This window comes from Lolium rigidum, chromosome 2 (genome assembly GCF_022539505.1).
Source record: "Lolium rigidum isolate FL_2022 chromosome 2, APGP_CSIRO_Lrig_0.1, whole genome shotgun sequence".
NCBI classification, from domain to species: Eukaryota; Viridiplantae; Streptophyta; class Magnoliopsida; order Poales; family Poaceae; genus Lolium; species Lolium rigidum.
In genome coordinates this window covers 39,493,119-39,518,117 of record NC_061509.1, presented here as the reverse complement: position 1 = coordinate 39,518,117, position 24,999 = coordinate 39,493,119, and the positions used below count along the sequence as shown (strand labels likewise).

The 24,999-nt window shown below is 50.1% G+C and overlaps 1 pseudogene; it reads left to right on the top strand.

The window, feature by feature from the left end:
• Window positions 1-695: 695 nt before the first annotated feature.
• Window positions 696-23,962, top strand: LOC124691609 (annotated as a pseudogene).
• Window positions 23,963-24,999: the final 1,037 nt, after the last annotated feature.

Below are 24,999 nucleotides of genomic sequence, written 5' to 3'. Positions count from 1 at the left end.
TCAAATTTTACTTCGTTTAACTTTTCCAAAAAAAATATAAGCCTTAAAGCCTTGGGATGGAGGTAGTATGTATGTACTTGATTAAAGCTAGTGCAGCTCATCTTTCCGGTGGGAATAGCACATGGATGGCTCCACTCACCGAGAGCCACTGGATGATCTTCACCGTCAAACTCAAACCCCTGCTTCTCCCTGCTCGATCTCCCATGAGAAGGTAACCCCCACTCCTCAGCCCTCACTCTCCCCCACTCCTCACTCCGTCCTGCCTCCACCTGCTTGTTACGCTCCTTGTTGGCTGCTGCTCACATCTGCTGCCAACGCTGCATTGCTGCTGCTCCTTCTGCTTGATACCGTGCTTCGTCCCTGATACAGTGATACTCCATGGTGACACCGTGATGGTGACAAACAGTACTTGCAGTAGCAGCAGAGCTGCAACAGCGATGTAGGCGACATGGTTGAGCGGCTACGGCGGCGAAAGACCTGAAGAAGGGCACCTAAGCTCTTCTCTTTTGGGTTTGCTTGCATCTATTGCTCTACAAGGTAGCTCGCCTCTCTTCTTTTACTCTTTCTCATGCTTGATAACTTGTTCCTCCTGTGCTCCCATTTTAGCACTCAAATGTGCCTTTCTTTCTATTTTTGGTAGTTAATCCTTAGCTGAATCGAGTGGCGAGGAATGATAATGATATGTTGGTTTATCTTTGTTACAGCAAAACACAGCGAAAATGGGGATGGTCCTGGATGCTTTTGCATCTTACGTGCAAAACATGCTAACCGAGATGGCCAGCGAAGAGGTGCACATGCTGCTTGGAGTTGGAGATGAGATTAACAAGATGGACTCCAAGCTTCGGGACCTCAAGAACTTCCTCGCTGATGTTGATAGGAGAAACATCACTGACAAGACCATGCAAGAGTGGGTGGCAGGGCTCAAGCGTGCCATGTACGAAGCTGCTGACATCCTCGACCTATGCCAACTCAAGGCCATGGAGCAAGGTCAATCCACCGTAGATGTGGGGTGCTTCAACCCCTTGCTCTTTTGCATGCGGAATCCAGCCCATGCCCACAACATCGGCACCCGCATCAAGGAGCTCAATAAGAAGCTCGGCACCATCAAGGAGCGAGGCAATGCTTTCAACTTTCTCAATCTTGGTTCCTATGAGGATCGTAACAGCAGGGTGCATGCCTCTCACTCTGCTATTCGCAGCCGTGAGACGTCGGGGGAGTATGATCGGTCAGGTATAGTCGGAGAGAAGATTGAAGAAGACTCAAGAGCAATCATTGATATAATGCTGACTGAAAAAGTGGACAACACCAACATCATGGTGGTAGCCATTGTTGGGGTCGGCGGAATCGGAAAGACCACTCTTGCCAAGAAAGTATTCAATGATGAAATCATTAATGCCGAGTTCGACAAGACAATATGGTTAAGCATCAACCAGAACTTTGACAAGCATGAGCTGATGAAGACAATGATCACGCTCGCAGGAGGAGAATGCGGTGGTGGAGCGGTGTTGGCTGTGCTTCAGCCAATCCTTACTACTACCGTGACAGGGAAGAAGCTATTTATAGTGATGGATGATGTGTGGAGCCCTAGAGCGTGGGACGACATGCTTGGAAGTCACTTGGCTAATGTTGTTGCTCGAGGTAGCCGAATCCTCGTCACTACTAGAGATGAAAGAGTTGCCCGAGGGATGAAAGCTATGTTTCCCCACCACCACATTGACAAACTAGAGGAGGAGGATGGCTGGTCATTGCTCAAGAAACAGGTACTTCACAAAACTCAAAGTATCTTTGGAAACGGCTAGCTCTTAGCTTAATTTGGAGTAAATATATACTATTAGTGTATTTTTTATTTCTTTTCTTTGTGAATACAAGACGGATCCATACCCGACACTATTGGCATGCCACAACACGTCCACAGAACCTCTATACACAGTAAGTAAATAAGGCATGCTATTATGAAAATAGACATCAAATTAGGGTTTGATCAAGTGGAAAACTTGGCTCCTCCGCAACTAAATTTTATTGTTTTACAGGCTAGATTTTTTTTCGAAATGGAAAAAAAATCTAGATTGTATGTTGGTAGTTAAATAGTTCATAAATTTAGGCTAGACTTTCCAAAGGTTTATTCTTTTCTTTTATATGTTTTAAATATATCTAATCGCCATATAAAATGGAAATCCAGATTTTGTTTGTTAACTAGCGATATGGTATAAATGCAAGAAACTAGCAAGGTGAGTGATGTTTTGGTTCTTGGGTGCATATGCTTCCTTTACTTTTGAAATGCATCTTTGACACATTTTAAAATGTTAAAAAATTGTAAACAAAAAATATTCACGTGTACATCTTCACATGCTACATATTACATCTTCACATGCTACATATGAACAAATCTTTTAGTGAAAAAGTCTTATCGTTCTGTGTAAAAAAAGAGAAAAGGAGCCATGTATATCTTCCAGTATTGTCACCCTCTACTTGGTAACATCAGCAAAGTTCCCACCGCCTCGGGTGACCCTCTCCTAAAATCAAGCATGCTGGACACAGCGTAGCCCGGAAGAAGAGCTCATCGGCATGCTCCATTCTCGGCTGTTACGGGACGATGTCCAAAGCATGCTCCGTCTGCAGCGAGGAATAACTCAAAGTCGACCGGCGCTCGAGGTTGCGCCGGCTGCGCTGTCACCGGCTCGCCGCTGCATGCCGCAGCGCGAACTCGTCTAGGAAAGCCGCCGCGATGAGCTCCTGCGCGCTGTCAACCTGTCAAGTCCCTGCTCGACGAGCTTGTGCTCCCGCGTGGCGGTTGCTGCTCCATCTCCGGTGAGGAGGAGGGCGGCGGATGACGGCATCCTGCTTGGTCCAGGCAACGAGGAGGGCACCATGGCGCGGTGGGCGAGTGTTGACGATGCATCGGGAGGAGCCGGGCGGCTGCGGGTGAGTAGAAGAGAAGAAAAAGGAGGGGAGGAGGAAAATCTGACACTGGATATGGGTCCAACGGGCCGATCCAAAACAGCAACCCAAACGGTCTGCTTGGGCCGCAACGCGGATATAATTTCAGCGTCGGTCTGGCCGGCCTGAATAGTGCGCCCATCGGCTGACTCATTCGATTCGATTCGGTGTTTGTGCAAATCTAAATTACAGGCCCGGGCGGCCACATGTGCAGAGTGTGCACCTTGCACAGGGCCCCAAATTTCTATATAGGCCCATATATTTATGTAGGAAAAAATAGAAAGAAGAATAGGAAGGAAACTTACCTGGGCCTTCAGTCTTGGAACGTTGCACGCGAACGTTTTCCAACTCAGCGATCCTGAGACAAGACGAAGCGACATCGCGATTTCGCCAGACGTGATTCACGAGGCAGCCGCCAGCATGCGAACCGTCTTCGCCTAACGCCAGGAATGCCTCGGGAAGCGACGCGGACTACCTCTTCTCTTCTCCTCCGCGAGGCTCGCCTCATCTCCGATCGATCCATGAAAAGGCAGCAAGACGAGCCAGCAACAACGAGGAGCAACGTCTCTTCGATTCGACCGGCCAGGCCTCCGTCTTTGACGCCGGATGACAACGGCCAGCGAGGTATCTGAGCGCTGATCATCAGTGTTGCCCCATCCGCGTGATCTTTTACTTTGTTATTTTATTCTTTGTATGTAGTGTTTTAGAATCAATGGGACACGATTCTAGTGCCAAAAAGTGTAAGAGAAAAGAAAAAAACATAGTCTAATTCAATCTCAAAATGGGGCTATGGACAAGTTTATTATAAAAGAAACAAAATGTCCTCCGACAGTCAGCCAGTTGGTCACGCAACGCTTGCATTGGATATTATTCCTTACAATGATGGTACACATGGTCTGCCAGAGACAGAAAATAATGTTGAGGTAGAGGAAGATGATATTGATCTTGATGATTCTTTGTGGCCTCTAATATTTGATTCAAGATCTTGGAATTCTCTTGATTCTAAGCAAATCGATATTTTAGCACAAAAGGAGTGGAATAGGTATGGTTCTTAATATTTCTAATTATTGTGTAAGATATTAAAACATATAAGTTATATTTGTTGAATATTTTAAAGTTTCTTGTAAGATAGGATCTCATTTTAAAATTTTGCACAGGGCCCCGGATTTTGCCGGCTCGGCCCTGCTAAATTATATAGAAAATTCTAAAATTGCATACATATTCGGAGATAAAATTTGCTTGAAGCAAATTGATAGCACCTCGTAGAAGACTACATCATCTTCATGTTTTCGTTATGGAGGAACATCTGCCCTTTGTCGTCGAACATGACCTCCGCGGGCCATAGACCGGTCCCGCCGCCGGACAAACGCAGGAGGACATGGTGGGGCTTTTGCCCATCGACGATCGAGGCAAACCTCTGGGGCAGGCGCACCCTCTCCCAGTTTATGGCCTGGTGGATGGTGACGCCGACCTCGAAGCCGGAGAGGTCGATGGCCATGGGGTCGGGCAACAACGGTGGTGATGGCGACCGGGACGGTGGTGGCTGACTCTAGCCTCCCGCCACTCCTTCCTCAGCAACCTCAGACGTGGCCTCGGCCTCGGCCATGCCCACGCCCACGGCCCGGAGGCCATCCTAGGTGCCCTCCCCTCGAGCATATGCCGCCAGCCATTGCTGCGAAGATGCCCGTGGTGGTGGTTGTGCGGAATGGAAGAAGTGAGGTTGTGGAAGAAAATGGTTGCTGATGGACCGCTGAAAAACGGCCAGAGCATTGGATGCCGGTGCGTAGAACGAAACGACGACATTGATGAACGGCAGGCGGCACGGCCAGAGTAGGAGCGTAAGCGTCGGGTGGTGCGGCTAGAGCAGGAGCGGCGGAGTCAGCCTACTTCCATTGATGGCCACAGAAAGAAAGCCGTTGGGCCACTGCCATGTGGGCCCTCGGGTCACGTGGGAGGACACGCATGCTATCCGTGCCGATGCATCCATTCCCAAAATTTATTGTGTCGATGGGTCGCGACGGATGGGACGGTCCATTCGCACCGCCGGAGCATACGTGGCTGGTCCATCTGTCCGCACGGACCGAATCAGATGCGTCAGGACCAGATAAGTCGGCCCACTGGAGATGCCCTAACAAATGGGGGGGGCCAAACGAGGGTGGGCAGCGGCGCATGCGCGAAAAATATCTGCCCGACGCAATTTGGACCCATTTTTTTCATCGCAATAAATCGAGAACGGAGAACCATGCAGTTTGTGCTAGGGCATCTCGAGCGGTCCGATGCTTTTTGGACATGATTGTCCATTTATATCGGGCGCAGACACACGAAAATGGTAATGATGTAGACTCGGGCGGAACCCTAGCGCCGCCGCCACTACCTCCCCCTCCTCCAATCTCCCTCCTCCCTGCCGCCGCCGGCGCGCGCGTGCGGGCAAAGCTCGTGAAGCTCTCGGCGGCGGCAGGTCCCTCTCGCGTCGCGCGCGAGGAGGCGGCGTCGGATCTGTGGTGGTGAGATCGGCCGGCGGCGGGGCTGGTCGTTGGCCAGCGTGGTGGGATCCAGGGTGGGATCCGGGGCGGCGGCCTCGGGCGGCTGTTTCTGCGGCGCGTCACGCCGGCTGCCTTGGCAAGGGCTGTGGTGGCCGGGTGAGGCTTCGGGGATGCGGCCGGCGGCGGGTGACTCCGAAGGCTGCGGATCCGGCTTCTTCGTTGACGTGGTCGTGCCTGGTGGTGGCCGGTGAGTCCTCTGCGCCCGCTCCTTCCGGCGGCTCACGTTCGGTTTTGGGGGTGGCGGCGGACGACTCGGCGACGGGTCTGTGGTCGGTGGTGGCCTCCTCTTCCGCCGATGAGGTCGACCGGCGGGCGGCGGCGAGGGGGCCTGCTGTTCTGCCTTTTAAAGGTGGCAGTCCTAGGGTTTCTCTCGCGCCAAGTGAAGATCGTTCGGAAGCTTCTTCCAACCGAGCTTGCTGGATTGTCTTGTTCCGGAAGGTCCTACCGGCGAAATTCATTGTGCGATCAATGCCTGAAGATTGCTGGATTGGGTGTTTTCGGTCGAGTGCACCCATGTTTTTTTATCTGACCGTTTGGTTTCAGAGGGAGCGCTTCGAAGCTCTGCTGGCTATTAATATCATGGAGCTTGTTTTCTTTCCATGGTGCTGGCGGAGAAGGTCATGAAAGTCAAGATTGGTGGAAGAGTAATGGTGGTCGAATCTTGGTGGTGAGATGGAACTGGCTTGGAGTTTCGTGACTTCAAACAGCAGCTTGTATGTGGGGGCTACTGCACATGAGAAGTTCGAAGTTCTATCTTTCAGGGTGAAAATCCAAGGTCTAGCCTTAATTGGTTGTGCCTGGCAATGTTCTTGTTGAAGACATTGTTTTGAGAGGGAGGACTTTCTTCAGGGTGAAAACCTAAGATCTATGATCGGGAGACGACAGCGTTTGTGCACTGTTTCCTTCTTGGAGGCGTAAGTTGATCTTCTGGTGTTGTCTTGGTGGTGTCAGTGTTGTTGTTTCAAATTTTCGATCTCTGTAGCGGGACTTTTCTTTTCTGTAATTCTTCTCTCTTTTTTTCGGCTGTCTGCATCCTTTTATGCCATTAGGGCATGATGTTGTTGCAGAGGCTGGGTGTAATTGGTATCTTCACGATATTAATATATGCTCTTTATCGAAAAATGTGTCTGCCCCTATCCCGAACAGCCCGAAGCATTTTTTAACCCTAAAAGATAGCACACATGGGCCGGATGAAAGAGAGAATGGAAGATGCCTTTTGTGTGGCCCACATGGGCCATGCAATAATTATGGGAGGAGACAGAAGGCCACCTAGGGCACAAGACCGGGCGGGCATCGTCTGCATAGATGCATCCACGACGCAAATTTTAGTCAATATGCGTCTGGCCGCTAGGTGACTGAATGTCTGAGAATGTTCTTTCTTCGTAGCGAAGAAGGCTAAACCTAAGTACCTACACTAGTTAGGTTTCCTCAATTTTTGCCAGGTTTCAACCATATTTCAAACTATGTAGTAGTTTATGTAATGTTTCTATTTATTTTTAAATGAAAAAGAAGGGGATATTAGGTAAAGAAAATTATTCGTCGGGCCGCTGGTGGCACGCCAGACACAAATGGACGCGCAATAAAAAGTTACCATTTTCGTGTCCGCGAAGCGACGCAAATGGATGCATGCGGTCGTTGTTGCCGTTCGATTGCGCCAGCCCGTTGAAGACGCCCTGAGGCCGTTGAAGTTGCTTTTTATGTTCCGGACACACAAAAAACCCAATTTATCTGTTTGGGTCACCCCACTAGAGATGCCCTAAATGTTGCCTCTATCATCATTTCCATGGCCGTATATATGCGGATGAACCAACCACGATGTGTATAACGTTCCCCTACTTCCCGATATCAATCACCCGCGTCCGGGCAGAGAGCTTCTCCTACTGTCTCGGCTTCCCGCTGCTCCGATATCCCGAACATCGGCATCCAATGCATCAAATGGGGGGGGGGCTCTCGGTCTATCCAAGCTCGGGCTCTCCAATTTTGACGGTGCAAGGTTGGATCGGGGGCGGTTCCGGTAAGGATGGTCGCGGCTGGGGCAGAGCCCGACGGTGCGGACATGGCAGTGGCACTCCGGCGTGCTAAAGAGGGGGAACAGACTGGAGGACGAATATAGGGATGGAAATAATATGTGAGGCTGACATGTGGGATCCATTTCCACATCAGCGAATGACTCATGTGTGGTGCCAACTCAGATTGGAGACCCAGTCATTGCTGGAGAGCCCTAAGATCCACCTTGTTTGGTGTCCCAAGCGTTGCTGCGACCTTAGAGCATTGGTGGTCGCAGCCTCTCGCCCACGAGCCTCTTGGAGGTCGACAAATTTGGATTATATAGGGGATGGAGTTATGGAGGCGGAGACAAGAGGGAGAAGCGATCGCATGCGAGTAAATCGTGCCAGTTCTAGGTGGAAATTAAGGAGCGAAATTACCATGTTGTCCTTGTAGCTTGGTACCTCCTCTTCGCGCTCACGATGGACCAGAAGGAACCACGAGGTAAATATCTGATACCCCAAGAATGAACCGGTGAGGAACTTTTCGAGCATAGGAGAATGACTCCAGATCGACATGCATTATTACCTTTTGAAGCAGTCCATGATCTTAGAACAGCATGTACAACGGGAGCGCTTGGAGGGGCGCTAGGAAATTATGCCCAAGTGCACTCTGATCATGGCCTAACCTTATTGTCGCTGCTTGAAGTTGAGCCGAAGCTTGTTGCTAATTGTTTGGCTGGTGGGTGAATGAATAGGTGGGCCTCATGTTAATTAGAGCCCTTGACTACTTATCTGCGTTGAAAGCTGCAACCTTATAAAGCGCTTGGGATTTTTTCTTCACTAAGGGCATCTCCAACCGAGCGACCCAAACGGACGTGCTGGGCCGTCCGTTTTGGGCCGTTTGGGTGGCCAAACGGACACCCGGACAGCGGCCCGCGTCCGCGTGTCCGTTTGGGTCGCACGCTGCGCCCAACGCGCGCACGCAGCGCATTTGTGAAGAAAATCAAAAACAAAGGAAAAAATTTAAACCTAAACAAAGTTTCATTAAACATATGCCCTATTTTGGGCAAATTTGTACATATGCCCTATTTTGGGCAAATTTAAACTACCAAAAGAAGCCCTCTATATGGGCTTAAATTTAAAGTAAAAACCCTGCTAGGGTTTGGTCGCGGCGGCGGCCGCCGGTGCGCCGCCTAGGCCGTGTGGGCGTCGTCGGTGTCGGCGTCGACGACGTCCCCGGGCGGCGAGGCACTGTTGTGGCTCGACCGCGCCGGGGACTCCGGCCACGGAGACCACAGGGCCTCCTCCCAGGGTGAGTGGGGGTCCGGAGCCCGCCGCTGCTCCGCCTCAGCAGCACGGAGCTGCGCCTCCCTCTCCAGCCAGGCTTGGCGCCTGGCCCGCTGGAGCCTCCCCTGCTCCGCGCGGCGCCTCCCCTCCTCCTCGCGGCGCGTGGCCTCCTGCCGCTGCTGCTCCTCGCGCCGCCACTGCGCTTCCACCTCCCGGCGGGCCTGGGCGAAGAGCTCCCAGGCCTCGGCGTCCTCGACTGCCTGCCGGGCCTCCTCCTCTATCGCGGAGGTGCGAATGGCCTCTTGGAGATGAGGCCATTGCGCTTCCTCCTCCGCCGCCGATCTAAGCAGCGCGGCGGCGATGTCGGGGTCCTCCTCGGAGGACTCCGGCTTGGGCAGCAGCAGCAGCGGGGCCGGTGGCGGCAATTTCGCGCCTCCGCGGGCGGCCTCTCCGATGTGGAGGCCGCCGCGGTTCCCGCCGGCCCGCAGCACCGGCGGCGGACGCCGGCTGCTGCTGGCCTCGTCGTCGTTGGCTCCGGGAGCGAAACGTCGCTTCGGGGCCATGGCGGCGGTTGCGCTCGGGGAGTGGAGTGGGGACTGGAGTGGAGGGACAGATCCCCTCCAGTCCACAATAAAAAGCCTCCCTGATCACCGACAGGTGGCCCCAAGGGAAACGAGCAGCCCGGCGCCCGGACGAGAGCGGACGCTGTGTGCCATCCGTGGCCACGCAAACCTAGCCCAGATTTGGGCCGGGTTTGCGTCGTTCCGGACGCCGCGGCCATCCGCATTTGCGGTGCGTCGCCGCGTTGGGCCGTGTTTTTTGTCCGGCTGGACCCATCCGGACGCGCGGGTCGCCGCGTTGGAGATGCCCTAAGCGCCTGTGTAAGCGCTAGAAAATTTTTCCCAGCCGGCCGGTAGTTTTGATGTACAATCCCGGCTGCAGGCACTTACCTACAGGCGTCGGTGCAAGAAGCTGCACCCATTTTTTCCTTGAAGCTTGAAAAGCGAATTGCGTTTGTCATAGAAATATTAGAGGGCAACGTTGGAGCGGTGGACTCTTAGCGTGGGCGCGAGGATTAATCGATCCATTCCTTTCCGCTCAAGCGTCTATATACGTAGGCGCCTTGCATTAAACATGCCCTTAGCGTGGTAGGTCTCTTCTTCTTCCTTTTTTTCGATAAAGGATGCTTTATTACTTCAAGAAGCAATTACATCCAGCCTCTGCATAACCAGGATGCACACAGCCGTTTTGTTGTCTCAAGTGACCAAAGTTGCATAAAATAAAAATTAAAAGGCGAAATACATATCGGAACAATGAATCATATAACGCCTAAGAGCTAGGTGGAGCCTCTATCCGTAGACTATGCTGCCACCAATGTAGGGAAAAAGTATCCCTCGCCGTATCCTCCAACCGTGTACAGACCTCCATAAACAGGTCTCGGTTCTCCTCCCGCTGAAGAGGTAACCACGAACGGAGAATACATGTGCATACGTAGATAACTCTGCAACAAAGAGCAATTTTTGTCATTAAAGATCTTGTCATTTCTACATAGCCGAGCGCCCGGATAACCGCTAGCGCCCCCATCCTAAGAAGCATTTTAAACCTTGAGTTGATACCATGAAGCCAATTGCCAAAGACATTAGCGACACTAGTCGTGGGATACAAGGTAGACGCTACTTGGATGACTGACCATATAGATCTCGCAAACTGGCACTGGAAGAATAAATGATTGATTGTTTCGTCATGATGACAAAAGACACATCGTGTACTTCCGTGCCAATTCCGCTTAACAAGATTGTCTTTGGTGAGAATAACCCCTCGACGAAGATACCATCCAAAAATTTTAATTTTTAATGGTATCTTCATCTTCCAATTTTTTATTATTATTATCAACTGGTAAATCGAGAGCAAAGCATCGCATTGTATAAAGATTTTACGAGAAAAGGAACCATCTACGTGGAGGTTCCATCGAAATTCATCCGGCTCCGGCGATAATTGAATATCTCCAAGCCGCGGAATTAGGTTGTTCCATGCCACGAGCCTTTGTCCTAGTAAAACCCGTCGAACGTCACATTCGGGGTGAGGTAGCCATTACGGCTTGCAATGGTATCACCTTGGCGACGCGCAATTATATACAAAGCGGGATACTGTTCACATAGGGGTGCATTGTCGAGCCAAGCATTTTCCCGTGAACCGTATCCGTGCACCATTCTTAATGGAGAAAGTCCCATGTCGAAAAAAGACATTTTTTGTCGCCATAAGACCAAGCCCAAGTGTGAATCCCCGAGTTTTCAAACCGCTTGAGATAATGTCTTCGAGCCGATGTACTTTCTCCAAGTATAGTTTGCCAAATCCCATCCTCGATAAGTAGCTTAAAAAGCCATTTACCCAAGAAGCGCTGAGTTCTTGACCTCCAGTCATGAACTCCAAGCCCTCCTTGATCTTTGGGACTACAAACTATACTCCATTTAACCGGTCGATATTTCTTTTTCTCGTTGTCCCCTTGCCAAAAGAATCTGGATCGATAATAATCGAGTTTGTGCAGAATTCCTTTGGGTAAGATGAAGAATGATAACATATACGGTACCATATTAGTTAGTACTGAATTAATGAGTACCAATCTTCCACCCGGGGACAACGAGTTTACCTTTCCAACTACTGAGGCGTTTTTGTAATCTTTCTTCCACTAATTTCCATTCCGCAATTGTAAGTCTCCGATAGTGAATCGGAATACCCAAATAGAGAATCGGAAATTGGCCTTGCCCGCAACCAAATAGCTCTGTATACAGAGCTACATCGTCTTGGGCATCACCGAAGCAGAACCATTCACTTTTATGGAAGTTAATTTTCAATCCCGATAATTGCTCAAAAGCTGCTAAAATTAATTTCAGATTTCGAGTTTTTTCAAGATCATGATCCATAAAAAGAATTGTGTCATCGGCGTATTGAAGGATAGATAAGCCACCATCAACTAGATGTGGAATCACCCCTTCAATTTGACCATCGAACTTGGCCCGCTCTATGAGTATCGCCAACATATCCGCTACGATGTTAAACAACATCGAAGATAACGGATCCCCTTGGCGTAACCCTTTTCGCGTTTGGAAGTAGTGTCCGGTGTCATCATTGACCCGTATAGCCACACTACCACCATACACAAAATCATTAATTAGAGCTCGCCACTCAGGCGAAAAGCCTTTCATCCTGAGTGTCTGTTGAAGGAAAGACCATTTAACTTTATCATACACCTTCTCAAAATCAAGCTTTAAAATAACCCCATTTAATTTCTTAGAATGCATCTCATGTACCGTCTCATGCAAAACCGCCACTCCATCAAGGATATTCCGTCCTTGCATAAAGGCTGTTTGCGATGGTAAAACCACATGATCCGCAACCGTATTAAGTCTAATGGTGGCCACTTTAGTGAAAATCTTGAAACTTACATTTAATAGGCAAATGGATCTATATTGTTGGATCCTTTCTGCCTCATTAATTTTCGGTAACAAGATAACTTCACCAAAATTTAGACGAAATAATTCTAGTTGTCCAATGTGTAAATCACTGAACAAATCTAGAAGGTCCGATTTAATAGTATCCCGAAGGTTTGATAAAACTCTGCTGGAAAACCATCTGGACCCGGTGCTTTGTTGCATTCCATTTGGAAAACTCGCCTTCTTAACCTCTTCCTCGAGTATAAGGTGCGGTTAGCAAGCCGTTTTCTTCCAAAGAAACTTGGGGTATATCATCCGTTAGGTCCTCGTTAAGAGTAAAATTACTTTCCTCCGGAGGACCAAACAGACCGTTATAATAGTTAGTAATGTAAGACTTGAGTTGCTCATGGCCTTCAATCAACCCTTCATCTTGAATAAGAGAGTGAATACGTTTTTTCCGGTGTCTCCCATTGGCTAAGCCATGGAAATACCTCGTATTTGAGTCTCCTTCCAAGATGAATTGAGCCTTGGATCGTTGATACCATTTGAGTTCCTCTTCGCGGAGAAGACCGGCCATCTGTTCATTAGATTGATTTTTAAGTTCAATCTCATGTGTAGACAGTGGTCTAATCTCACGCAACAGCCTCAAGCTCATCAATCACATTTGATAAGCGAGTCTTTTCTTTTTTAAGAATACCAGCCGTATGGGCAGCCCAACCGTAGAGAGATGTTTGCGCATAGACCGCATTTTATTATTCCATCTCAAGATAGGTGTACTTCCCCCGACCGGTCTTTCCCAAACCCTTTTAACCATATCATGAAATCCCTCTCGATATATCCAGCCAAGTTCAAATTTGAATGGCCGTTTAGAAACGGGTCTGGGATTTCCAGTGGTTAGAAGGATGGGAGCGTGGTCAGACAGTTTTTCAATACGTTCTAGTGCACGGACTGACACCATAGGGTATTTACTTTCCCATTCGGTATCCATCAACACACGATCTAGTTTCTCGTATGTGGGCTCCGGCAAGTTGTTTGCCCAAGTAACCGCCGACCGATCATAAACACCTCTCTTAAATCCAGGCTATCGATGACAGCGTTGAACAAGAAAGACCAATGACCATCAAAGCGGCCTTTACTTTTCTCATGAGGGAACCTCAACAAATTAAAATCACCTCCGATTAAAATCGGATAAGGGTTATCCTTTGTAAGGTTTACCAACTCACGTAAAAAGTCAGCCTTAAAAACTTCCTGGGCGGCACCATACACAGCGACCAGACTCCATACGAAACCGTCTGCTTTATTCTGAATGTCGAGTTTAATGTGATACTCTCCATCAGAACTAGCCAAAACGGTCATGGTGTCTACACGGACGCCGAGTAAAATGCCCCCAGACCTACCACGGGGCGGGCGAGAAAACCACTGAAAGTTAATCCCGCCTGACAAACGGTCGAGAAAACTTTGAGAGAAATTCCGCCTACCTGTCTTCAAAATAGCAAGAAAATCTAAATCATAATCTCTACAACCATCAGCAATGTGGGAATGCTTAGCCAAGTCACGAAGACCTCTGCTATTCCGGAACATGCCATTCATCGAGAAACTATTTTAGATTTAGAATTCTTACCATACCTGCGAGATTTCTTTCCGGCCGATGATCGAGAACCACGTTCGGACGCTTGTAAATCAGAACTAAGCTCCGCGTGTTCTAAATCAACTTCTGAAATGTTGCCAATTATAGCCGAGAGAATTTGACCATCTAGGATGTCATCATCATCATCATCGTCTATAATTGTCGTTTCAGGCCCAGTGGAGACATTCGGAGCAACCGTTAGACGGTCAAGCTCCGTTTGTCTCAACACATTAGCCGAAACAGAAATCTCATCAGGCCTAGAACCCAAGGAAACCCCTAGGCTACTCAAATTAGAAGAAATACGAGTATCTGAAAAAGAAACAAAAGACTTAGGCGGTTGTTTAATACCTGCCGTGTCAAGGTTCAACTCCGCCTTGCATCGCATGGCTCTCTGCATGACATCCTCATCCGTCGCCCCCGCCCCATCCTCCGATAGAGCAAACCTCCCACTTCTCCTCACCGTCGGCTGAACGACTGGAGGAGGGACCGTGGGTGAAGGTTGCTGCAAGGAGGCTGGCGATGGAGTGGGCGAGCGCGGCGGAGAACCATCTGGTGAAGTAGAAGCCGATACAGGGGTAGCGGGTGAAGAAGCCCCCTGTATCTCTCCCGCCTTGGCCGGCGGCGAGGCGGTAGATGGCGACGCAGACGGTGGCGACGAAGAAGCCGGTGGAGCCACAAGCTCGGAAGACATGCCCGTCGTAGGGGGCGGAGTCCTCGGAGTCCGGTGCTCGCAAACCCGCATCTCCTCCACCACTGCGTCACTAGGACGTGGCAGTGGCGAAGCAGGCTCGGGCATCACCTCCAGCCGGTCCCCCTATGCGGCGCCCTCCGAGACCGCCTGTCCCGGCGAAGACGACGTCGAGGTGGCCTGCTGCACCGGTGGCGCGGGGTCCCCAGCAGGCGGCAATGGCGACGCCGAGGCCGGCTGCGTCACCGCCTGGTGCGGCAGCGAGGCCAGCCTCTCCAAGGCCGCCCCTGGCGCGCGCCGCGTGGAGCCACCAACCGGCTGCAGCAGCGGCGCCGTGGCTGGCTGCGGCACAGCCAAGCGGGTGAGCGGAGTCGGCTGCGCATGCAGCGAGGACGCAGCGGCCCGCTGCACCATCGAAGTCGGCGACACCACTGAACCCGTCTGAGTCGAAGAAGGAGACGGAGTCAGTGGCTGTTGCCCCCTCGGTGGAACGGAGACCGGACGAGTACGACCCTGCATAAAAATCCGAACTCTGGAGGGTGAGGGCTCCCGTGGAGCTACAGGGGGTGAGGCGACCAAGTGTGGCGCCTCGACTCTAGCACGCGCCACAATCTGCCGCCCTCTATCCGTCATCGGCGAGTGGTTGAAAGGAGTCAACGCCACCTGCGTAGGCTGCACCGCCGACGTGCCAGACTGCATCGGGGGATGTCCATCAACATCCATACGAGCAGCCTCAGGTGCCGCCTCGGCAGGTGCCTCATCAGGCCTGTCCTCCTCTGAACCATGTGAACCATCATCATCCCCTCCCTCCTTCCAGAAAAAAGGTCGAAACCGAGGGTCTGGCTGGAACCCCACCGCCTCACGAGTGAACCGAAAACGATAACCACTAAGCTGTAAAAGAGCAACCACCTCCAGGCAGCCATTATTCTTCTCCAGAACCGAAGGGTCACGCATAGCCACAAGAACACGAATAATCCCCTGACTCCGAAGAGAGAACAAATCAACATCAAGAGTGGTGCCAATAAGAGAACCCACTGCCAAGATACCTAAAAAATGTCGAACAGAATCCGGTACTCCACTGACGTGCACCCAAACCGGCTGCATAACGAAAAGAGGCTGAACATCCTGATGCACCCAAGAAGAAACTAGAACCTGAGCATTAACCTTGGGTACACTCATCTGCATACCATCAATCCGAGACAAGTCATCAGCTGTAGGAATACCAATAAGAAAAGCATTAGCCCCATGGGGCACCGCCTCCCATCTCCACTCTGGGTTCCCTGGACACATGCGGGCCATCAGACTCTGAACATCAGCTGCAGATACAACCCCTTCCCCTGACATCTGCACTAAAGCTGTGGGTGCTCCAGAAGAGATCAACTGTGGCTTATACACTGAGTCTGGAATCTGAAGATCAAGTGTGGCATCATTACCGCAACCAACAAAGAAGCTCGTGGGTCTAGGCAACTTCAGAACCGGACACCGAATAGTGGGATGTGCCCCTGAATCACAAATCAGACAATAATGAATAGCCTTACAAGCTTTAGTAGCATGAGTATTAACATCACACTTCCAACATTTTCCCGCCTTCTTCTGCTTCGCCACTGGTGCAACGACCTCAGGAGCAGTAACCATAGGCTGCACAGGGTCAGAGGTCACCATCGGAGCTGACACCAACTGTCCAAGGGGTGGTACAGACTGCACCAAGGGTGGCGGCTGCTGTCCAGCCGGGGGCGCCGGCTGCCCCTGAGCCACAGCAGGCTTGTTCTTCCGCCTCTTCTTCACCTGACCAGGCTGCGGCAGTGGCTGCTGGAGTACTGGCTGCTGCATGGGAGGCTGAAGCATATTCTGCTGGTTAGGAACAGAATACTGATACGGACCTTGAAAGTGCTGGTACTGCTGAGGCGGCGTAAATTGCACCGGCGGCTGAGGCACCGGTGGACGAAAAGGCGGACGATATCCCGCGGAAGAACCCATGTACGGGGCAGGCTGTCTCGGCGCAGGGGCGGGTTGCGGCATGTGCACACCCGCCGGCCACCCCTGGAAGCCAGGGGGTCCCATGTAGGGACTCGGAGCGACGGCCGACGCTGCCCCAGAGGGAACCGCCCCAGCTGCCGAGGACGCGGGCGTAGACGCGGGCGTAGCCAATGTCGCCGTCTCCCCGGGAGGCGCCGGAGGCCTCGCAGCCCCGGCCATCTCCACAGCCGAAGGGGAACCGGTGACCACCTCGGCGAACGATCGCCGCTGCCCAGAGTACGCGGGCGGCGACGTCCAGACGGAGCACGGCGATGATGAGCACGAAGTCGGCGACGATGATGCGGCAGCGGCGGGGCGCGAAGAGGAGCTGAGCGGCGATGACGATGACGAAGTGGGAGCAGCGGAAGTCGACGGCGGCGTTGCGAACGAAGGCGACGATGACGAAAGGGCAGCAGCGGCGTACGACTGGGAAAGTCTGGCGGCGGCGCGATGTGAGGGACAGGGGGCATCGATCACGGTACGTGATTGCATGTGTCCCCCGTTTCCTCTACTCTGCGCCTCCCTGACAGCCCATCAAAGCCCAACCCACTCAGCCCGCGGCCGAGCAAGGAAAGCTGTGGGCGCCATCGAGGCCGATACGAAACGCGACGTGAAATGCGGCTTGATCGACGCCTCCTCCTCCGACGATCGCGCAGCCGTCTCCGAGCTCGACACCGCCACCCCACATCGCCGCGAAGGCAACACACGGCAGGGCGGAGGTGCTCTCCCTATCGAAGGACGCAGCAGCTCCTTCCCCGCCGGCCGCCGCGGTGAGGCCGCAGAGAGGAAATCCCCGAACACGGGCGCCGGCGTCACACGACGGCGAGGTAGCGGACCTCGCCATGGTTTGATCCGCGGCATGCGGGCAATCCTCAAACCCACAGGCGAAGAAGACGCAGCCCTTGATGACGTTCCTTTGGTCTTCATCCGTGTTGAAGGCGACAAGGACCTAGCTCGTTCCGTCGACCTGCAAAACGGAGAACTTACCTTCGACGCCGTCGCACGCGACCAAGTCCTGGACTCCCTGGTCGGGTAGCCTATCTTAGTCCAAAAATCCGCCTCCACCTCCTCCTGGGTCAACGCCGGCGACCGCCCGATCTGCCGAACCTCAGGCTCAAGGCCTAGGGCAGACCAAGCCGCCTCCTCCGCCGTCGCCCGAGCGTCCTCCACGGGATCATCGTCTTCCTCCTGCAGGCAGAAGAAACGAGATCCCGCCGGAGACAGAGAGTTCGCCGACGGCGGCGCACCCGCCCGCGCGCGGCACCCCTCCTCGTCGCCCGCTAACATCGCTACAAACCTCTCCTCCAAATACTTGCTACACTTCGCCTCGGCCTCCCTTCCAGCTTCCGTCGTTCTTCGTGTCCCGAAAGAATCGGCAGCCCTGGGGAACTCAACCCCGAGCAAACCAGCGCCCAGAGTAAAGCAGCAAAGCACTGCACGCTCGAATTTCTTGCCCTGCTTTCCCAAAAAAAAAATCTTGCTCCGAGGAAGACCAGTACTAGTGTTTTGCCCTCACAGATCCTGCGAGACTAATATGACTAGTACTTGTCCATGAAACATGCTTTTGGTGTTTACTTCGTAATTGTTCACAGACCGATTGAAAACGTCAAAATGTAGTCAGATGGTTTGATTTGACCGTGACCTCACCATTTCCACTGGCACAACCTGCACCAGCACTAGTGTTTTGCCGGAACCAGATCCTCTGACTTTGCCACCCCCTAACTTTCCTGACTTTGGGTCACTGACAGGTGGGTCCCAACTTTGCCTCCCCTAACTTTCCTGACTTTGGGTCACTGACAGGCGGGTCCAAATGACCCGCCTGTCAGTGACCCAAAGTCAGGAAAGTTAGAGGGAGGCAAAGTCAGAGGATCCCGTTCCTGTTTTTCCCTCACAGATCATGGCACATTTCCGTATAGGAAATTCTCATGTATGGCGTTCTGCGAATGCAACTTCCAAAAAACTGCATTGCAAAAAATTATACATATTTGAAATATATATTCCACCATGGGTTAATTATGTCAATGTATTTCTAGAAAAATATCCTTTTAACTTGTGTAATTATTACATATTTCCAAAACAATTGATAAACATGTTTTATTGAACATTTTTTAGATTTTCGAAAAAAAAATTATTTTTAAAAATGCGAATATATAACTAGTATGTACTATATTTCGATATAGAGTAAACTAGAAATCAATACCATGATATGAATTTTCCATTAAAAAATACCATAAATGAATGACCACATGCCGAGCTAACTCGCTATTTTAATGAGCTTGAACGAGTGGTTAGAATTCCAGCCTTATTCCCGACACCAATTCATTCAAATGACAAATAAGTTTAGGTAGTGCATTATTTTCTAGTTTGTCTTTAGGTTTTTCTATAGGAACTTATTGTAGCTAAAATTGAACTGACTCCATGCTAACATACCAGTATTTTTTTTTTTCTTATGGCAAACGACTCCTTATTGATTCATGTTTGGTTTAAACTTCCGCAGATAGTCTCTTGTGAAACAGATGAACATGAAATAGATACACTCAAGGATATTGGGTTGCAAATTGTAGCAAAATGTGATGGTTTACCTCTTGCTATCAAAGTATTGGGAGGACTCCTGTGTCAGAAAGAAAAAAAACACCATGAGTGGAAAATGGTTCTGGATGACTCTATATGGTCGGTCAATGAAATGCCTGAAGAGCTAAACCATGCAATATATTTAAGCTATGAAGATTTGCCTTCTTGCATCAAACAATGCCTTCTCTACTTCTCCCTTCTCCCTAAAACTAAACTTTTTAATAAAAATGTAACTATCGCCATGTGGATTGGTGAAGGATTTGTTCACGGAACCTCAAACAACTTGGAAGAATTAGGATCCAAGTACTACAAGGAGCTGATAGTGAGGAACCTTATAGAGCCAAATCCAAAGTACGTTGATCAATCTGTTTGCAGCATGCATGATGTTGTTCGCTCATTTGCTCAATTTGTGTCTAGAGATGAGGCACTAGTGGCTCATAGTGGAGAAACAAATATTGGAAGTAAATTTAGCGCACACAAGTTTCTTAGGTTATCCCTAGAGAACAAATCATCGGAGTCAGATGGGATAGACTGGAGTTCTTTACAAACACAAACAATGTTGAGAACACTAATATTAGTTGGCAATATAAATATGAAGTCTGGAGATTTGCTGGCCCATTTTCCAAGTTTAAGAACATTATTTGCAGATTCAACTGGGGTTGGTGAATTGGCTGAATTTTTGCATGAGTTCAAGCACTTGAGGTTCTTGTCCTTGGAGAACTCTGATATATCTTCTCTACCGGATAACCTTGGAAAGATGAAATTATTGCAGTTCATTAGCCTCTGTGGAAGCGAGAAATTTGTGGAACTTCCTCATAGCATTGTACAGTTAAGTCAGCTAAGGTATCTTAACATGGGTTATACAAGTATAGCTGGCATACCTAGGGGGTTTTGTCGTCTAACAAATTTGAGGATAGTAGATGGATTTCCGGCAATAGAGGATGGTGATTGGTGCAGTCTGGAAGAGTTGGGCCCTCTTTATCAGCTCACTGCCATTGGACTACTCGGATTAGAGAATGTAACTACGCCATCATCTGCAGCAAAGGCAAAGCTTGGCGAGAAGGTGCATCTTGCCACCGTAGTGTTAAGATGGCATAGTAGACTGGGAGATGATGGGAATATTAAAGAGGAAGACAGTGTCTCTGAGGAAGAGCACGAAAAAACTGAGAAGGTGTTTGATGAGCTGTGTCCTCCGCCCAACATAGATGTTCTTCTCATCGACGGGTATTTTGGCCGACGGTTCCCAACATGGATGATGTCATCAACAGTTGTGCCGCTCAAGATCTTGAGGGTTCTGATGATTGAAGATCTGGCTTGTTGCACACTACTTCCTGATGGCCTGTGTCAGCTCCCGTATTTGGAGTACATTCAGATCAGACGTGCTCCAGCCATTAAGCGAGTTGGACTTGAATTCCTACAGTCCAACCATCACCAAAATCTGCCCCCTTCCCGTGTGCCAGTTGCTTTTCCTAAAGTGGATGAGATGAATTTAATAGGGATGGTGGAATGGGAGGAGTGGGAGTGGGTGGAGGGCAGTGCAAGCTTTTCCTGTCTTGCGGAAACTCTTTATTGTGTCATGCAAATTGACTAGTCTTCCTGCTGGCCTATCCTCCCAGGCAAAGGCTTTAAATAAATTAGATATAGGGTATGTCAAGGCTCTCACATCTATAAAGAACTTTGCTACCGTGGTCAGGCTGGAGGTAAATACACTTCCTGATCTGGAGAGGGTCACTAATCTTGCCAGATTGCAAATACTAATCATGAAGGACTGCCCAAAGCTAAAGGTGCTAGAGGGTGTTCCCGCACTCCAGAGCCTCTCGCTCAAAGATGAAGACATGGAGACACTCCCAGAATATATGGGAGGTATAAGTCCAAGGTGTTTGGAGCTACACTGCAGCCTACCGTTGCTCTCATCCATAGCCGCGGGACCATTTGGCCCTGAATGGGACAAGTTCAGCCACATTGAGTGTGTGAAGGCATATGCACGTGAAGGAGATATGGTAAAGAAATGGTATGTCTTGTACACAGCCAACCCCTACACTTTGGAGACAAATATCAGCCGCTCTTTCATGTCAGCAGGTAAATTTGATCCGCTTGCTCATCTTAATTTATCCATTTGCTCTGTTTATTTCATTTATTGTAAATGTGTTCTACCTTACACTTGATTTTGCATATACTCCCTACTTTGAGTAAATTACATAAATCTACCACAATTGAGGCAGTAGTAAACTACAACTTCTAAGACAGGGAGCAACAAATCAACCAAATCTTGGGTAAACAACGGATTAGCATCACGGCCTTACTGTCAGAGCTGAACTGGCACTCAAACGGCCGTGTCTCTGTTAACTTCCGTTAGCAAAAACTGGCGTTGACCAAAATCCTTTTCTTACCCCGTGCAGATCTTGTGGAAAAAAATGGGCTAAGATGAAAAAAATGACAACTGCCTCTATAACCAGCGCGGCGAGGCCGGAGAAGCACCAGGCGGCAGCGCTGCGCGTGAGCACCATGGTCAGCTCCTGGCCGGCGCCCTGGCTGGCGCTCGCCCCACCCAGCCCTTTCCCAGCCCCTGGCCGGACCTCGCCCGCGCCCGTCCTTGCTGGCGCTCACCTCACGCGGCCCCTTGCCAGCCTCTGGCCGCGCCGCCTTGGCGGGACCTCGCCGGCGAGTTCGTCCCCGCCTGCCCCTGGCTGGTGCTGCCCTCGATGGAACCTACCCGCGCCCGTTCTGGCATCGAGGCTCCTCGCCACCGCGGGGGAGGCAGGATCTGCGAGCGCATGCGCCACCGACGATCTGCAACACGAGCACCGCCGTCGATCTGCGGGCATGGGCGCCGGCGACGCGTGAGGAACCAGCCAGGCGGAACGAGGGGAACTCGCCGGCGGTGCGCGCTCTGCACGGCGCGGCTACTCGCGGCGCTCTGGCGCGTGCTGCTCATCCCGCGCCACGCCTCCGCGCGCATCGACGCGACCGCCGCGCTGGTGATCCTCTCCCTCGAGCCAGCCAACAAGGTGCGCATCGTCCGCACGGGCGCGGTCCTGGCGCTCGTCGAGGCGCTCTGCTGCTCGGGCGGCGGGTCGGCGCCTCCGGAGGCGCTCGAGCACGCGACGGGGGCGCTATTCAGGCTCGCGCTCGCCGAGGAGAATCGCGCCGCCATCGGCGTGCTGGGCGTGGTGCCGCCGCTCCCGAGCTCCTCACGTCTCCTGCCCAACAAAGACAAGAGCAACCCACTCAGCCTCCCTCGCGGGAATGACACGCTTCACCGCCGCCCATCGTTGAGCATGCGTACAGGCGACCAACAAGATCAGAACTGGGGAATTACTTTTTTCTATATGAGCTTATTTTTGTCATGGTTGTATGTTGACCACTGTTACATTACTTTCTTATTCGGCTGCACTTCCTCATGTTGCTAATTATATGTTGTTCTCACTGGTTCGCCAAGTTACATAGAGACTACAAATGAAAAGTGATATCTGTGATAGTTAAAGCTTAGATGTGATATCTGGATCTCACTATTTTAACCCTGTCAGAGTTGAGCTCTTGCCTTGCTAGTTATGGATTGTGTAACCACTTTTACATTTTCTACTCATATAGGAACCTTGTCTTGTTTTGAGGACGCACAAAGATTTGAGTCTGTATTCAGAATGACAAGAAAAACATTTGACTACATCTGCAGCTTGGTGCTTGGTCCGTCAATGGAAGATATGAACAACTATACATTTATTGACGGAAGGGTGTTGTGTTTAGAGGATCGAGTGGCACTTGCTCTGATAAGGCTGTACTCCAGTGGGCCATCAGAGAGCTTAGGATCCTCTGTTGGTGTGAGCGAGTCAACCGTCTTGTTGGTAGCTGAGAAGTTCGTTGATGCTGTACCGCACCACTTGCGCTGGCCAGACTCCAGCAAAATGGATGAGATCAAATCCACGTTTGGCAAGATCCACAATCTGCATAACTGCTGCGGTGTTATATGTACAACTCACATCCCATTTGGACCAAACTGCGACCATGGGGAGAATGGCCGGATTCTGATGCAAGCCGTGATTGATCCAAAGATGAGGTTCATGTCCCTTGCGTTGAATTCGAGGGATAGCATTACCCAGTTAAGCATTTTGCATAAATCAACACTCTTCAAGGAGTGCGAGAAGGGTGGCTGGCTGAATGGTAGCAAGCTGAAGGTAGCATCAGATGGATCAGAGGTTGGGGAATATTTAATTGGCGATGCAGGATACCCTCTTCTCCCCTGGTTACTCACACCATACCAGGAAGAAAACCTCTCAGACCCCAGGGCAGAGTTCAACAGAAGACACTCTGCAGCCACAACCTGCGCGCAGAAGGCGCTGGCAATGCTTCAAGAAAATTGGAAGTGCCTGCAGGAAGATGTGTGGTGGCCGGAAAATCTGCAAGCTAGATTTAAGATGATCGCTGCGTGCTGCAAGTTGCATAACATAGTCATAGATATGGAGGATGATGCAGAGATGCCGAGCGCTAATGCTAAAGATTGGAATTACCATCAGCAAGTGCGCCTGTTAGCAAATGAGAACGCTGTCAGGGCGAGGGATATGCTGTCGCAGTACTTCTTGACCAGCAGGTCATCTGAATCAGGAGGTGAATTAACACGACTATCCCTACATCTTAGTTTTCCGTTTGGTTGCTCTGTCACTAATTTCTCATATTTATTTCCTCCTGTTGATTGCATCATCCATCTGTTTAGTCAGCCCAGTGGATGCAGAGGAGGACCATGAAGTAGCTACATCGGGCGCAGGGGATGAAGACATGGAACAAAAAGCGCAGACAGGAACAACAGATGAAGTAGACAGTGATATCCAGGAGATCATTGTCTAAAGACACTTTTTGCTGCCACATCTCTGAGCTTCATTCTAGGTACTACTGCTAGCACCGTGCTTCAAGTCTTAATATTCTCCCCATCCAGCAATATCAGTATCTCACAGTTCTTTTCTTCTTGGTTTGTACTTTTGATACGGCGCGAATGTTAGTGAGAAACTTTAACTTGATAACTCCCTTGGTTTAACTGATGGTTATGTATTTCTTCTCTGTCTTTGCCATTGCTTTAACTAAGGGTTCATCGAATAGCATGTGTGATTTGGCAAATAAAGTATTTGCAGCCATAGTATGTAAGAAACTGTAAAATCGTGACATGTTAAACCCTGGTGCATGGTCGTATATCTGATCCAGTTAAAACCTTGGTTTGATCAGGTGAGAGGGAAGCCTACATCCTACTGGTTTGAGCTTTGAATGCATGAATCCAGAGCAGGCCACCCAACGGAGCAAGAGACTAATTTCATACTGCAAGCTCAAGTTCAAATTTTATTAATTTTGGTCATCTATTTGGCGGAGACAAGTGCCATGTAATCTGTACTTTATTTATGACTTTTTATGTGCTAAAAAAACGACAATGTAGCGTAGATGTAGGAAGACTATTTGATATTTCCATTCATCAGTTAATACAAACTGAAGAGTTTGCAAACATAATAGGAGGGAGAATCATGTATGTGTATGACAGGTGTACGTTTGGGCCAGCAACCTCGTTCAATGCAAAAGAACAAGATAGATTCACTTGTCTACTATGGTAGCTCAAACTTCTTGAGTCAATTCTTCCTAAGATCAGCAGTAGTTGTCTTATTGGTTGGTTGGTTGGAGACAGGAGGAGTATGTAGACTTCTTGCTTGCTTTGACTTCAAAATATCAAAACTGCCGGCCAATTCATAATAGGGTTCACAACAGGTTGCCACATCACATCATTCACACTGATTTAGAAAAAATCAAACGGATATTTCGGATATTTCACGAACGCCCAGTTTAGTCACCATTTTAGAAAAAATGTCATCATGTTGTTATTGTGGTCAAATGGATTTTGCACACTGGATTCATTTCTGGCCAATGCTGTAGTTGAATT